A 12,466-nucleotide genomic window follows, 5' to 3' on the forward strand; every position below is an offset into this window, starting at 1 on the left:
TTTCACGCGAGAAATGTATCCATTGCGTAAATAATATAGGCTTTAGCCAAACTGAAAGAATGTACTTTCAGTCACATTATTCCAGTATCTACAGGCTAATGTAGGTAGTTTAAATACAAATCTGCGCTGAACAATATTGGCGGAAAGTGCATGCCATACGCTTGTGTACAGTTGCTACTGGATGTGTCTAATCTTTCTTCAAACAATCATCTTAAATTGATGCGTAAAACCAGGCAACAGGCAGGACTAGACAAGCGACAATGTGCACTAACCAGAGTCCTCTTCTTCACTGATGACTGTACACGCCGATTCATCCTGCTGTTTGCGATTCTCAGAGTCGTTGAGATTTTCCTCTTTGTGTTCCACTTTTAGCCTCTTGCAGATTGCCTTACCCACTAATGCTTCCACCGAGAAAGCATGGGCTCGAGAGCTCAAACCTTGCATACTGTAACGAGTCAAAAATCCACTGTCCTCAGCTTAACTTCACCGCGGGACTTCTCACTCTCATCTATAAAGTTAGGAGCACGCACCACCGCCCACACGCTCCACTGGAGTCCCGTTTCTGTTGAATTCAGTGGAATCGTTTACTTGACATGCCTCGCTGGCGCGCGCAGACATTTAAATCCCAGATTCATTTCCCCTAATGTATCCCAATTGCTGGTTCGTAGTGGTAGACTTTCTCCCTCCCTTATGTTTTGCGCTTCGGGTAAAAGACCTGCCCTCGGTGTCAAACTGCTAGGCGCCAATTGGAGGGCACGAGAGGGGTTAAGCAACCTGAGGACTCACACAAATAAAACTGACGACAGCTTCCGTGTTTTTTTTTACTGACATGAATAAACGTCAGTTCAATGACATATGGCATTGTACAATGCGTCCTGAACATGTTTGATGCTTCGGGTGCTTTTTACTCACTAAGAGACATTCATTTCAAACTCCATGCTACAATATTTTGGACATTTTTGGACAAAAAGAATGTTATTAATATTAGGCATATTGGTTTCTTTTAGTCTCTATTTATCTGCACATTTATCTTATCATAGGCCTACAAAATAGACCCCCGTCCCTTCCTAATTTTGCTAAATGAGAGACTTTGAATAATTTTTGAATAAAGCAAAAAAAATTCCATCAATTTGTCCTCGAATCACGGGCCACTTCCGAGCTTAAACCGCTTTTAACATTCTCGGGTAGTAAGGACTACTGCATATACTCTGGTATATGGGTCATTAGGGACGGAGTCGACCACTGGCGAAGTACCCCGTTGTGTCGTTCTAATTGGCCGTTGTTGTAATTCGTCGGCTCTGTCACTATCATTGCAAAGCTAAGAAGCAACAATTTGTTCTTTTCACGTGCACTGATGGTCCCTTGGATGTCAGAATTTAATTTGTCCCCACATTAGCACAATATTTCTGCAGTAGTCATTGAATCCAGATGCAAGTGTCTCTTTTCTCGACTTTAGCTTTTTATTAAAGCCCTCTGAAAGATATTTCACAAGCAAGCAGCGAGAGAGAGAGAGAGAGAGAGAGAGAGAGAGAGAGAGAGAGAGAGAGAGAGAGAGAGAGAGAGAGAGAGAGAGAGAGAGATAGAGAATAATTCTGCGGGTTGAAAATAATGCAGTTTCTGGAAATATTGACTTAATCAATATGACTGTCCAATATTTTGGCAATATTTTGGTTGGAACGGCACTTATCAAAGATTGTTTTATTAGTTGATATGCTGTGCAGAAATCATATAGCCTTTATCTTATTTTAATCTTGGACATTTAGGAATTCATTCAAAGGCGGGGAAAATCCGGGGACAAATATTTTAGCCCAGCTAACTGAGACCATATGGAACACGTATTTAAAACATCTCCATGAAACCCATTCCATCTCGGTTAAAGCTAACATGCTAACATTTCCTATATATGCATATATATATATGTATTTCCTCTAATGTATATATACATGCATACACACATTTATAGGGCTTATCGTAGCACAAATTTGACATTTTAAATCACGTCTTCTCTTTTTCCCCTAGGTTTCGGCGGAGTGCTGCGGAGTTCCTGTCTGCTTTTCATAATGCCGTATCATGTGAAGTTCGGAGCATTGTGTAACTGCCCGTAATGACAGGTCTGGATTATTAAATTACTGTCCAACATGAAATAGATCCGTTTTACGCAAATAAAGTTTAGCAAGGCTTATTAAAATTGTTTTTAAAAATCACAAAAAATAATTATATAGAAGGAAAAACAAATTACAGCTGTGTTTATACATGGGACGGTTCGATTCATTGGTGATGGAACTTTTTGCGCAGCGGACTGACAAAGCACAGGGAAATGTAGACCTATGACGAACTCAAATCATGTGTTCCTTTTCATCAGCACTTGTTTAGAAGCCTTTTTTTATTCATTCGTTGCACTTTTTTTTTGTAACTGCACCTTTCAACAATTATGTTGTTTTCCGCTAGCATTTACGCAGTCCATAAACAAATGCAATATATGAAAGATCCATTAAACGTTCGGTCAAACATATAATGGAATAGAATTTGTCTGTATGTAATCGAGCCCATGGCATAATATAACACACATAGGCCTACCTAGAATCAGTATTTGGTGAATATCCATCTTCTTCAACTGATAATATAAAAAAAATGCCTTATTAATATCCCTGCAAGAATTTCGCCTCGACAAATACAAAAAATACAAAAATAAATACTTAAAATTTTGCCGAAAACCAGACCACAATGCAGTAAATGATAAGTGTTAAATCAACTCTTAAAGAGTGCTTGGACTCATTGGACTCATGTAATTGTTAAGAGTTGAATTAATACTGGCCATTTTACCATGTACTGTCATTTGTTGCAAAATGCAGATGTGTGCTTAAAACTATTTGTGGAGCGAGAGAAATGTAGCCTAATTGTATTTTAGATAAACATTGTATGTATCTTACTAGCCAAAAATTTGAGGACATACTCATCGCTGCAACGCACAAATAGCATTAGGCTAAACTGCAAACTTTTATTAACTTTTTATTTATTTTATTTTTGCACAAAGTAGAACATGAAATGAATGACGCAGTTGTCGTTTTAATTGTAGTGTTGAGAATTTATACTATTTAGCAGCATGGTAGTGTTTATTTTTATATTCATTAGTCTGATTATTGAATTGACCCGATTGTTGAACTGACAGTATATCCGTAGAAGTTAATTAGATTAAAGTTGTAAAATGTCAGGAAATGCCTATACCTTATTTTATTCTTTAAAAATGAAAACAAATCTGGGGTTGTTTGATTCCTTGATGGTGAGAACACGTGTTTCCTCTTATAATCCTAGTCGCACTCTGTGTCCTGCTGAAATGGGAAACTCCAATCGAACTGAGCGCCAGGTTCGGTTACCATTAAGGAAGTCTGCCTTGATCAGATGTAATTGGTAACAACTCCGATCATTTCCGAAATTCGGCCAAACGCTTCCATAACCTTATGGTGGAAGCCAATTTGTCTGCATTTGCACATATCCGGGGATTAAGCGGTTCATTCCTATTTAAATTTATGTTGACTTTTACTAAATTCCAATAGCTCTGTATGAATGCCCGTTAACGTATTGTAAAAATCCCTCTTTTGATGTGGGTTCTGGGCCCACCACTTAATTAACACGTTTATTGTGGAAGGTTAGTCATTTCTATTGTAAGAGGTAATTTATGAATCCACCACAGGACTGCCATATAATTTTTATTTTTGTGATATTTTTGACACTGTATATTTATAATTGATTCAACCATTGTGTCTACATTTGTCCGGTGGTTGTGTGTGTGTATGTATGTGTGTGTGTGTGTGTGTATGTGTGTGTGTGTGTGTGTGTGTGTGTGTGAGCGTGTGCATGCATGTGTGTGTCCTTGTTGTGTGTTTGCTGGAAGTCTTAACAGCCTGCAGAATATCGTTGAACCAATGTGATATTGCCTTACCTGAAATCACCAAAAATCCCATAGAAGGCTGCACAATAAATTGTATGTAGGCCCACAGAACAATAGCGCTACACATCATTCACTGATAGCAAAAAAAAAAAAAAATATATATATATATATATATATATATATATACATTCTAGACAACTGCAGTCTAGCTGCTAATCCCAGGTGTGTACCCACTTTCCATATGATTATTGTTATTCCAATGATGATGATTTTTTTGTTATAATTATCCCCCGCTGTAAAATCCAGCTATGAAAGGACCAGCTACTGTGGTTGCTTGTTCCATCTCTACAAAACATAGCTTTAGCTGGTCAAACTATATTGCACAAAGCTGGTCAGAAAGGGTCAACCAGCTGTTGAAAACCTAGCTTCAGTTGTTTTTTTTATTTTTAGCTAGGTTCATGTTAGGCATATACTATAAGTCCATGTTAAGTCACATACCACTCACTCCGCTTGGTCACCTTGTTTCTGATGTTACTGTTTGCATTAGCCAAAAATCCATCTCTCTTTTATATGAATAACATCAGAATCTGTGACTGATATCTGAGGGTTTCACAGAGACCTCTATCTGTATTAGACCAGTCCTGGGTGTAAACATTGGATATTTATTTATGTATTTACCTTTTCTTTTTTTTTTTTGGGGGGGGGGGGGGGGGGGGGGTGTCAAATATATTACCTTGGTGCCTTGCTAATGATTTAATTAGCAATTTTAAATAATCATTTAAGCCCACACAGTATTTATCTCATACAACCTGCCATTATCTGCAGCAGGTATACAAACCTGACTTCTTCCTCTGATGCTGTAACCAGAGATGTTTTTCGTGTTTTGCCTTAGTGTCTGCTGCAATGGTTGCTTGACAGTGTTGCCTGAAATCAAAGTTTCTGCACGGGCCTTCCCACTGTAAACACCAGCCAGTTCTGCTGCTCTCCAGCTACAAGCCCGCTCGGAGGAGGCTAATTGCACACAGCAGCCTACCCAAGATGGTGGTGGGGAGCGGGGTGTATGCCTTTGCCTCCTCGCTGATTAGAAATGACGTCTCCCACCAATAGTTTGTTTTATTGCTTCAAACTGACATAGAACAGAGTGCAGAGTTTCCCAGGCACCTTGCGTGTGGAACGGGATGCCTGTCGCCTTGCAAGCTCACTGGGGCAAGCCAGGCCTCCTTCCCTTTTTGCAACATTTTGTTGAAAATGCAGGCAGGGTTTGCCAGGGACACCTGAGAAGGCTTTACATCATTTAAATTTGATGTGATTGTGCTTGCAGGTCTCTCTCACTGTTTATTCACTTTGTCAAAATGTGCAGTCGTGTGAGAAGTTTCATCCGGGTGGTAGGAGTGGTGACATTAATGCGCCCCTCCTCTGAAAGCCGACTTTGAGGCTGACATTGCAGTTGACATTGCACTTGGCATCAGCCCCAAGCAGCCCATCTGATTCCAATAAAGCAGCGGCAGACCTGTGCCTTGAGCTGGACATATCGTGACTCTCGCTTGTTTTTCTTTTTTTTTTTATTATTATTTTTTTAAAAGCTATTGGGTGTGCATGTATGTGAATCTGCGTTTATCCGTGTCAGTGTGTGTGTGTGTGTGTGTGTGTGTGTGTGGTGCCACTGAGAGGGAGAGCGAGAGAAAGTAAAAGGGCAAGAGAGCAAAAGAGAAAAAAAATGAAAGAGAGTGAGTGGGTGAATGAGAGAGAGAGAAAGAGAAAGAGAGAGCATGGGGGGGGAGGAGCTGGAAGAGAAGTAACATGTGGTGTACCTATGGCTGCCACGAGGGGGCACAGAGAAAAAAGGAGTTTGGGAGTTGCAGATTCAGCAATTCAACTCAGTGATTTGGCCCAGTGAAATTGTAGCATGCCATTATAGCATGCCAAGATTCATGCCACTCTTAGTAACTTATTATCTCCGTACCACGGATATGATAGACGGAATGCAACTGATTATATGTTAAGTGCAAGTAAGACCTTGACATTGAATGCTAAATGGTGCCTCCTTAAGGCGACATCGTGGGAAAGAAGTGTGCAGAGAAATAATTTAAAAAGGATTGTTCCCTTTTAACCCTTGTGTTGTCTTTAGGGTAAAAAATTGCCCGCCACTATTAACAGCAGAGAAAACCCCCTAAATGATATTTTTTCGACTTGAAATTTGATGATAAAGTTTGTGATGAGTGACAGTTTGTTTCTTCATGCAAAATAGATTTGAAAAATAGAAATTCAATTAAGCTGCTTTATTTGAGGGGTTTAGTGAAGGTGGGTAATTTTTTACCCTTAGGACAAGGGGAATATCCAGAATGTTAAGACTACACAAGGGTTAACTGAAGGCTGTAAGAAATGTGCTAATGTGTAGTCAATCCCATCTCTGTCCTGGAGTTATTAGACCATGCCATTCAGCTGGAACTTCAGGGCTGGTAAGTGTAACCAGTTTGATTAAGTATTGAACCTGTTATCAGGCCTGTGTCCATGCATAATTTCTGTATAATCTCTAGAATCCAAGTGCAAGACTATGGTCTTGTTTAACAGCAGGCACCTAAAGTATGGTGTTATGGGGAATATATAGAATAGAATAGAATATAGAATCATACAGAAAAAGTCAGAAAATGACTTGAAATTGTTTTTAGCTGAACTTTTAAAACATAAATACAGAAAAAATGAAATCAAAATTTAATTTAAGAGGTGAATGAGCTCATATGGCTTGCCAGTGGCCTCTTTTAAAATAATTATATATGCATTTAAACCCACAGGCATTTTTGGATCTGCCTTTAATGCTACTTCAGAGATGATTTATTGCCCCTTTGGTGTTAACTTGTCTGAAAATAGAAGGGAATTCCAAATGCTGGGCTGTAGTCTCATTTGCTAACAGGTAGCAAATTAAATAAGGCAAGGAGACTGTGGCATGAGAATGCTAGCAAAGGTTGTAGACATGTTGTCCGGCTGCATTCTGATTTGTGATTATCTAGGGCAGACCTATTCAACTGCCATCCCAACTATGTAACTGTGGACTTGGCCCTTTGGCCTCTGAGAAGAAAGGTATAGCTGTTTGGATGTATCGACAATTATGACTATATCCTGGACTCAATCTGCAGTGTCAGCATACTATGCTATGCATTAAGAAACCATTATTTTGCACATGTACAATGCCCCCAGTATTGCAGTATGGCAATAACTTTCATTTGTGTGCACCCTTGCCAGTTAGCATCAACTGACCGCAGATTATTCCAGTTTCCAGTGCCGGCTGGTGGCCATTTGCCTGGCCGGGGCTCCGTACACACACAGACTCACACACGTAGGCACTCACCAGTACTCTCCTCCAATCTCTATAGTTACAAAGGGAAGATATTAAAATCAATGTTTCTGCATATACTTAACAGCAATCTTAATACACTATATAGGGTTAATAGAACAATGAAAAACAAGAAAATGTTTTAAACATGTTGTCTCAATTAGCATACTTGATGCCTGATGTTGGTCTTGGGAGGATGGATTCTCTCTTGGACAAAGTTAAAAGATCAAGGAATTAAAATGACCCTAGATGGGGAGAGGCTTTAGAGGGAATATATGAAAGATATTGTAATTTACACAAAGGGATAAATACATTTCGATTTAGCTTCTCTTAGGGCAGCAACACAAAATATAACAGAAACAGATCTAATATATTCAACAACAAATGATAGATCTATGTAAATAACCATCAAAGGAATCCCTAACCATTGCAAATTGTTCTCACAAAGATGAGACACAACAAGACCTAGCATTCCAGTACCTAATGACTGGTGTACCGACCACCTCAGACGCTAATCTCTATACATCACTTTATTTAAGAGAAGTGAATGCCGTTCCCCATTAAATTGAAAGTCCTGTAGAAATACACACAATAAACTGTCTAAATAAAAAATAAGAACTTCGTTCACATAGATTTTGTGAAGTTTACAATCTTGTATACAATAATAACATTACTCTTACAGCATGCTTGGAATTCCTTAATTGTGACAATTAATCAGTACACTGCAATGATAAAGTTTCTTAATGGCTGTTTTGTTTATCGTCATCAAAGGGCTACAAGATATTGTGGTGAGCGGCAGCAGCTAATGTCCAATAAATATTTAAACATTAAATAAATAAATGACTTACTTGCTACATCTGTGATGGAGACAAACAGCTCCAGGCTACTGCTAGCAGTAGAATCGCAGTCGAACACCCGCTGTAAACCAATTACTGGCAGTCTCTGGTCTAGAAAAGGCTCTCTGGGCTTCAGCATCATCTTCCAACATCTTTCAGTGCAAACAACTTCAGTCTAAAAAACTGAAAAGGTCTGCCGATTCTTTACCAAAAAAAGCCATGTAAATGTAACATTCACTCACCTTCAACATCATAAAGGAAAGCTTGCAAATCAATGCAAATTATTACAGTAGTGTGCTGATAGAAGGATTTTTTCTTCTTTAGTTCTTTCCTCGTCTCCAACCCAACAGGAAGTATGTGAAGGGCAAGGCAGGAAAGGAGGGTAGAAGATGAGTGCAGCTCTAGCAAAGGCACTGAGTGGGAATATAATGTCTATTGGTCAGGGGCGCTAAACGTGTGCCTGGTTGTATCAGTGTGGCACAAATATGTCACCTAAAAGAGAAAACATCATCATGGCCCAACCTCCAGGCCTAAAACCAGTCTCACTCAAGTCCCCTGGATGGATCAAGAGTGGGACAATGGCAATGCTTCAGGAACTGGGATTGCAAGTCCAAGGATGTGTGTTGGGGGAAAAGCAATCTCTCTTTCCCTTTCTCCCACCCTCCCTCCCTCCATCCATCACATTCCAAATTGTGTGTTCCCTCTTATTTTATTTGTGCATAGATTAATATATTTATCACAATGCTCCCTCGTTTTTGTCACCTTCTCTTTCGAAATGCTACTACCGCCCCTTCTTTTTTCAAACTCCTTTTTTTCTGGAAAAAGAGAGTGGGTGGTGCATGACTGTGGTCGGAGAAACAAAAACAAGATGAAAATGATAATGAAAATCAGACTTTCCGTGCAAACCATCAAAAAGCCACAGAGAGGACAGATATTCACACTGTGGTTGCTTGTTCTATCTCTACAATTCCCTTCCATGTACACTTTTTGCTGGTTCTTTATATTTTGGATGACAGTTCCTGGGAAATATATATTTTTTAAGTTGTTCAGTTGGGAATGATGGAGCTTTCTGGGAAGCAGTTGTATTTCACTGATGAAAAAGAGGTTGTCCACATCCTTACATTGTGGCCACATATTGGGCATCATGCATCAAGAACATTTTCATATTCTTATCGTAAATATATATATTTTTTGTACGAAGGGCTCGTACAAGTGTGCTATATCAGATTCAACAAATGCAGAGTACAAGTCCAAATGATTTGTAAACACAATGAATCCCCACCACTTCTTAAATAAGTGCACATGCATGAGAAATGTGAATTAGCATAATTGGCCCCGCTAAAATGCCATATAAGGCTAAATATGTTCAGAAAATGAATTAATAAAAATGGCATCAAAGATGTCCATTCGGTACTGTAAGTGGGTTCCGCCCTGATTGGGTAGACTGCAGTTCTTTGGTTTTGGCAAAACATAAGAATATAGTGAACCGTGGATAAACTTTCTCCATTTCCTCCTAAGCAGTCCAATAAAATATGTTTCTGAAAACATGTGAGAAATGAGCAATGCAGTTGATGAATCTTGATTCATATTTTATCTACAATGGATAGTTTGAAACTTTGATCTGAGTTCTGTGACCCAGGTGAGCTGTAATGACATGCACTGCAAGCCTCTCCATAGAAAATGAGTGCGTTGTTTACATGATTCATACGAGATTATTAGACCACTCAAAAGTGTGGTTCCTACTGAACAAAAAATGGTGAATGCGCCAAGTTATCTTAAATCGTGGGATCATCTTGTGGGCCCACCACCAGATTGGATGGGAAAGGTCTGTCAACTGCCATCTATATGTCTATATGCCTTTTACTCAAGAGTGGCCATCTTGCCACTCTCCCATAAAGGCTTGATTGATGGAGTGCTGCTGAGATGGTCATCAAGCTCAAGACTTTCCTGGTCTGGCTGGTGTGGAGGACTCCTGATGCAGCAGACATGTGCCGGCAGGCAAAAAAGGCAATGGCAATGGAGGAATTTGGAGAGGCCTTTGAGAAGGACTTTTGGGTATTACTGGGGAATCACACTCCTTAGCCTCCCTAGGAAAGTCTATGCCATAATGCTGGAAAGGAGGATCCAACTGATAGTCAAACCTCAGATTCAGGAGTTTGGGCCATGAAACAGCAGACCAACTTTTCACCCTCCACAGATATTTGCGGGGGCATGGGAATTTGCTAATCTTGTTTACATGTGCTTTGTGGATTTAGAGAAGGCATATGAATGTGTTCCTCTGGGTATCTTGTGGGAGGTCCTGTGGGAGTCTTGGGTACCAAGGTTTCTATTGCAACTATTGCAAGCCATTCAGTCCCTGTACACTCTGAGTAAGAGCTGTGTTTTCATTCTTGGCATTAAGTCAAGCTTGTTCAATATAGGCGTAGGACTCCACAAATTGTGCAACTTCTCTTCCATCCTGTTTCTGGTAGCCATGGACAGGATTTCAAGGCACCATGGTCTAGAGTATGTCCAGTTGAGGGATATATGGGAGGCATCTCTGCTGTTAGCAGATGATGTTGTCCTTTTGGCGTAATCATACTGTGACTAAAGGATAAGAATGGTTTGCATTGAGATGAGGTTGGGATCAGCACCTCCAAGTCTGTGCCCATTGTCCTCATGTTAGCTTGTCCCCTTTAAGTGAAGGGGAAGTAACTGTCCTTTCAAGTTCAAGTATCTCAGGGTCTTATTCACGACTGAGGGTAAAAGGGATCAGAAGATTGACAGCCTTGTAGGTGCAGAGCCCACAGTAATGCGGGTGTTGAAGAAACAGCAGAGTCAGAAGGCAGTGCTCTCCATTTTACATTCTTCCATTTTATCTTCATTCCTACTCTCACCTATGGTCACAAGCTATAGGTAGTGACCGAAAGGGTGAGATAGCAATACAAGCGGCCAAAATTGGCTTTCTCCACAGGGTGGCGGGGCTTCCTCTCCTTGATAGGGTGAGGAGCTCAGCCATCTGAGAGGACCTCAGAGTAGAGTCTCTCCTCCTCCACATTGAGGGGTGATAAGGATGAATTATGCAGACCAGACATTATATTATCTGGCCAGGACCACAAACTGGACCAGTACAAATTATTTCAAATTATTTCACATTATGGACAAAAACTGGCCATCTGGCAAGTCTACTTGGTCCTTGGATTGCATTGCATTTTTTAGAGCAGCAGTGGAGCATGAGTAACAAATTGTTTGGTTTGTTATGTTTGTTGTATTAAAATAATGGTAATGGCAATTCATCATCATTTATGCGTATTTGAGGCATGTCAGTTGACCCACAGGTGACATGCAAAGTATGCATATAAGTGAACATGCAGTATCTTGCATCTCATAAATAATAAATATCATACTTTTTACAAACACGTGAATCATACTGTTGTATGACTTTTATGAATTTCAAGACATTACATATTAATTATTCTGCTGTAACAGATTACTGTTGTATAATCTGATGTATTTCACACATTTGAATTCCAAAACAGCAAAAACATAACAGAAGTACTACATTATTCAGCAAAAAAGTTGTAGTCCCTGTTAACGTGATAAACACCAGTTAATGGCATAAGTTATTACATTAACCAGCAAAAGTAATTACGTTAACTGCTGAAGATTTTTATTACATTAACCGACAGTTATTACATTAAAGTGGATTAAGTTCATTAAACGTTTTTATTACAATAAATGTTTTATTACATTAACCACTGTTAGTTTGTTACACACTGTGTCAGCATAGAGAGTGCTTAGGTAGAGTTTATGGGTCAACAACCGACAAATAGTCCTGATAATGACACAGGTTTGATTGATGAGGCACCATGAAGGTGGTCTCAGGTCATAGGCACCATGAAAGTGGTTTTAGGGATTTTGGTTTGGTCTGATTCAATGGGGGGTGAGGTGGATTATTGGATCATCTGATTAGTTGAGTATGATCTATGACTGCGGACATTATGAGATCGGAGAAGATTTGGAGGAGTGTGATTTATGAAAATGTTGGATGGGGTTCCCTGGACTCTCGAGGCCTGGTATCTTACTGACATTTCTGAAGATGGATTTGACTTTGCCTGGTTAAGGAATGTGAAGTGAATATGTAGCGCACCACTTCCTGGGTTAAAGGGGGTAATCCTGGGTTCAGGTATTATTAGGCTTGGCTGTCTGCTAAATGGGGTTGCCTGATGTGGCCTGGCTTTAGTGCTTTAGTGCTGAGGTACCCTGGGGAAAGCACCTCTTACCAGTATGATAACTGCACTATGAAGTTACTGCTGTGGCTAGGACAGGCAGTCTTGCCAGGGACTGGGACTGTTGTGAACAGACATTTTTCATCAAAGTCTTTCCATTATGGGTATTATTATTTTTAGATCTCCTCTATAAATTGGGGGT

Source organism: Conger conger, chromosome 3 (genome assembly GCF_963514075.1).
Source record: "Conger conger chromosome 3, fConCon1.1, whole genome shotgun sequence".
NCBI lineage: Eukaryota > Metazoa > Chordata > Actinopteri > Anguilliformes > Congridae > Conger > Conger conger.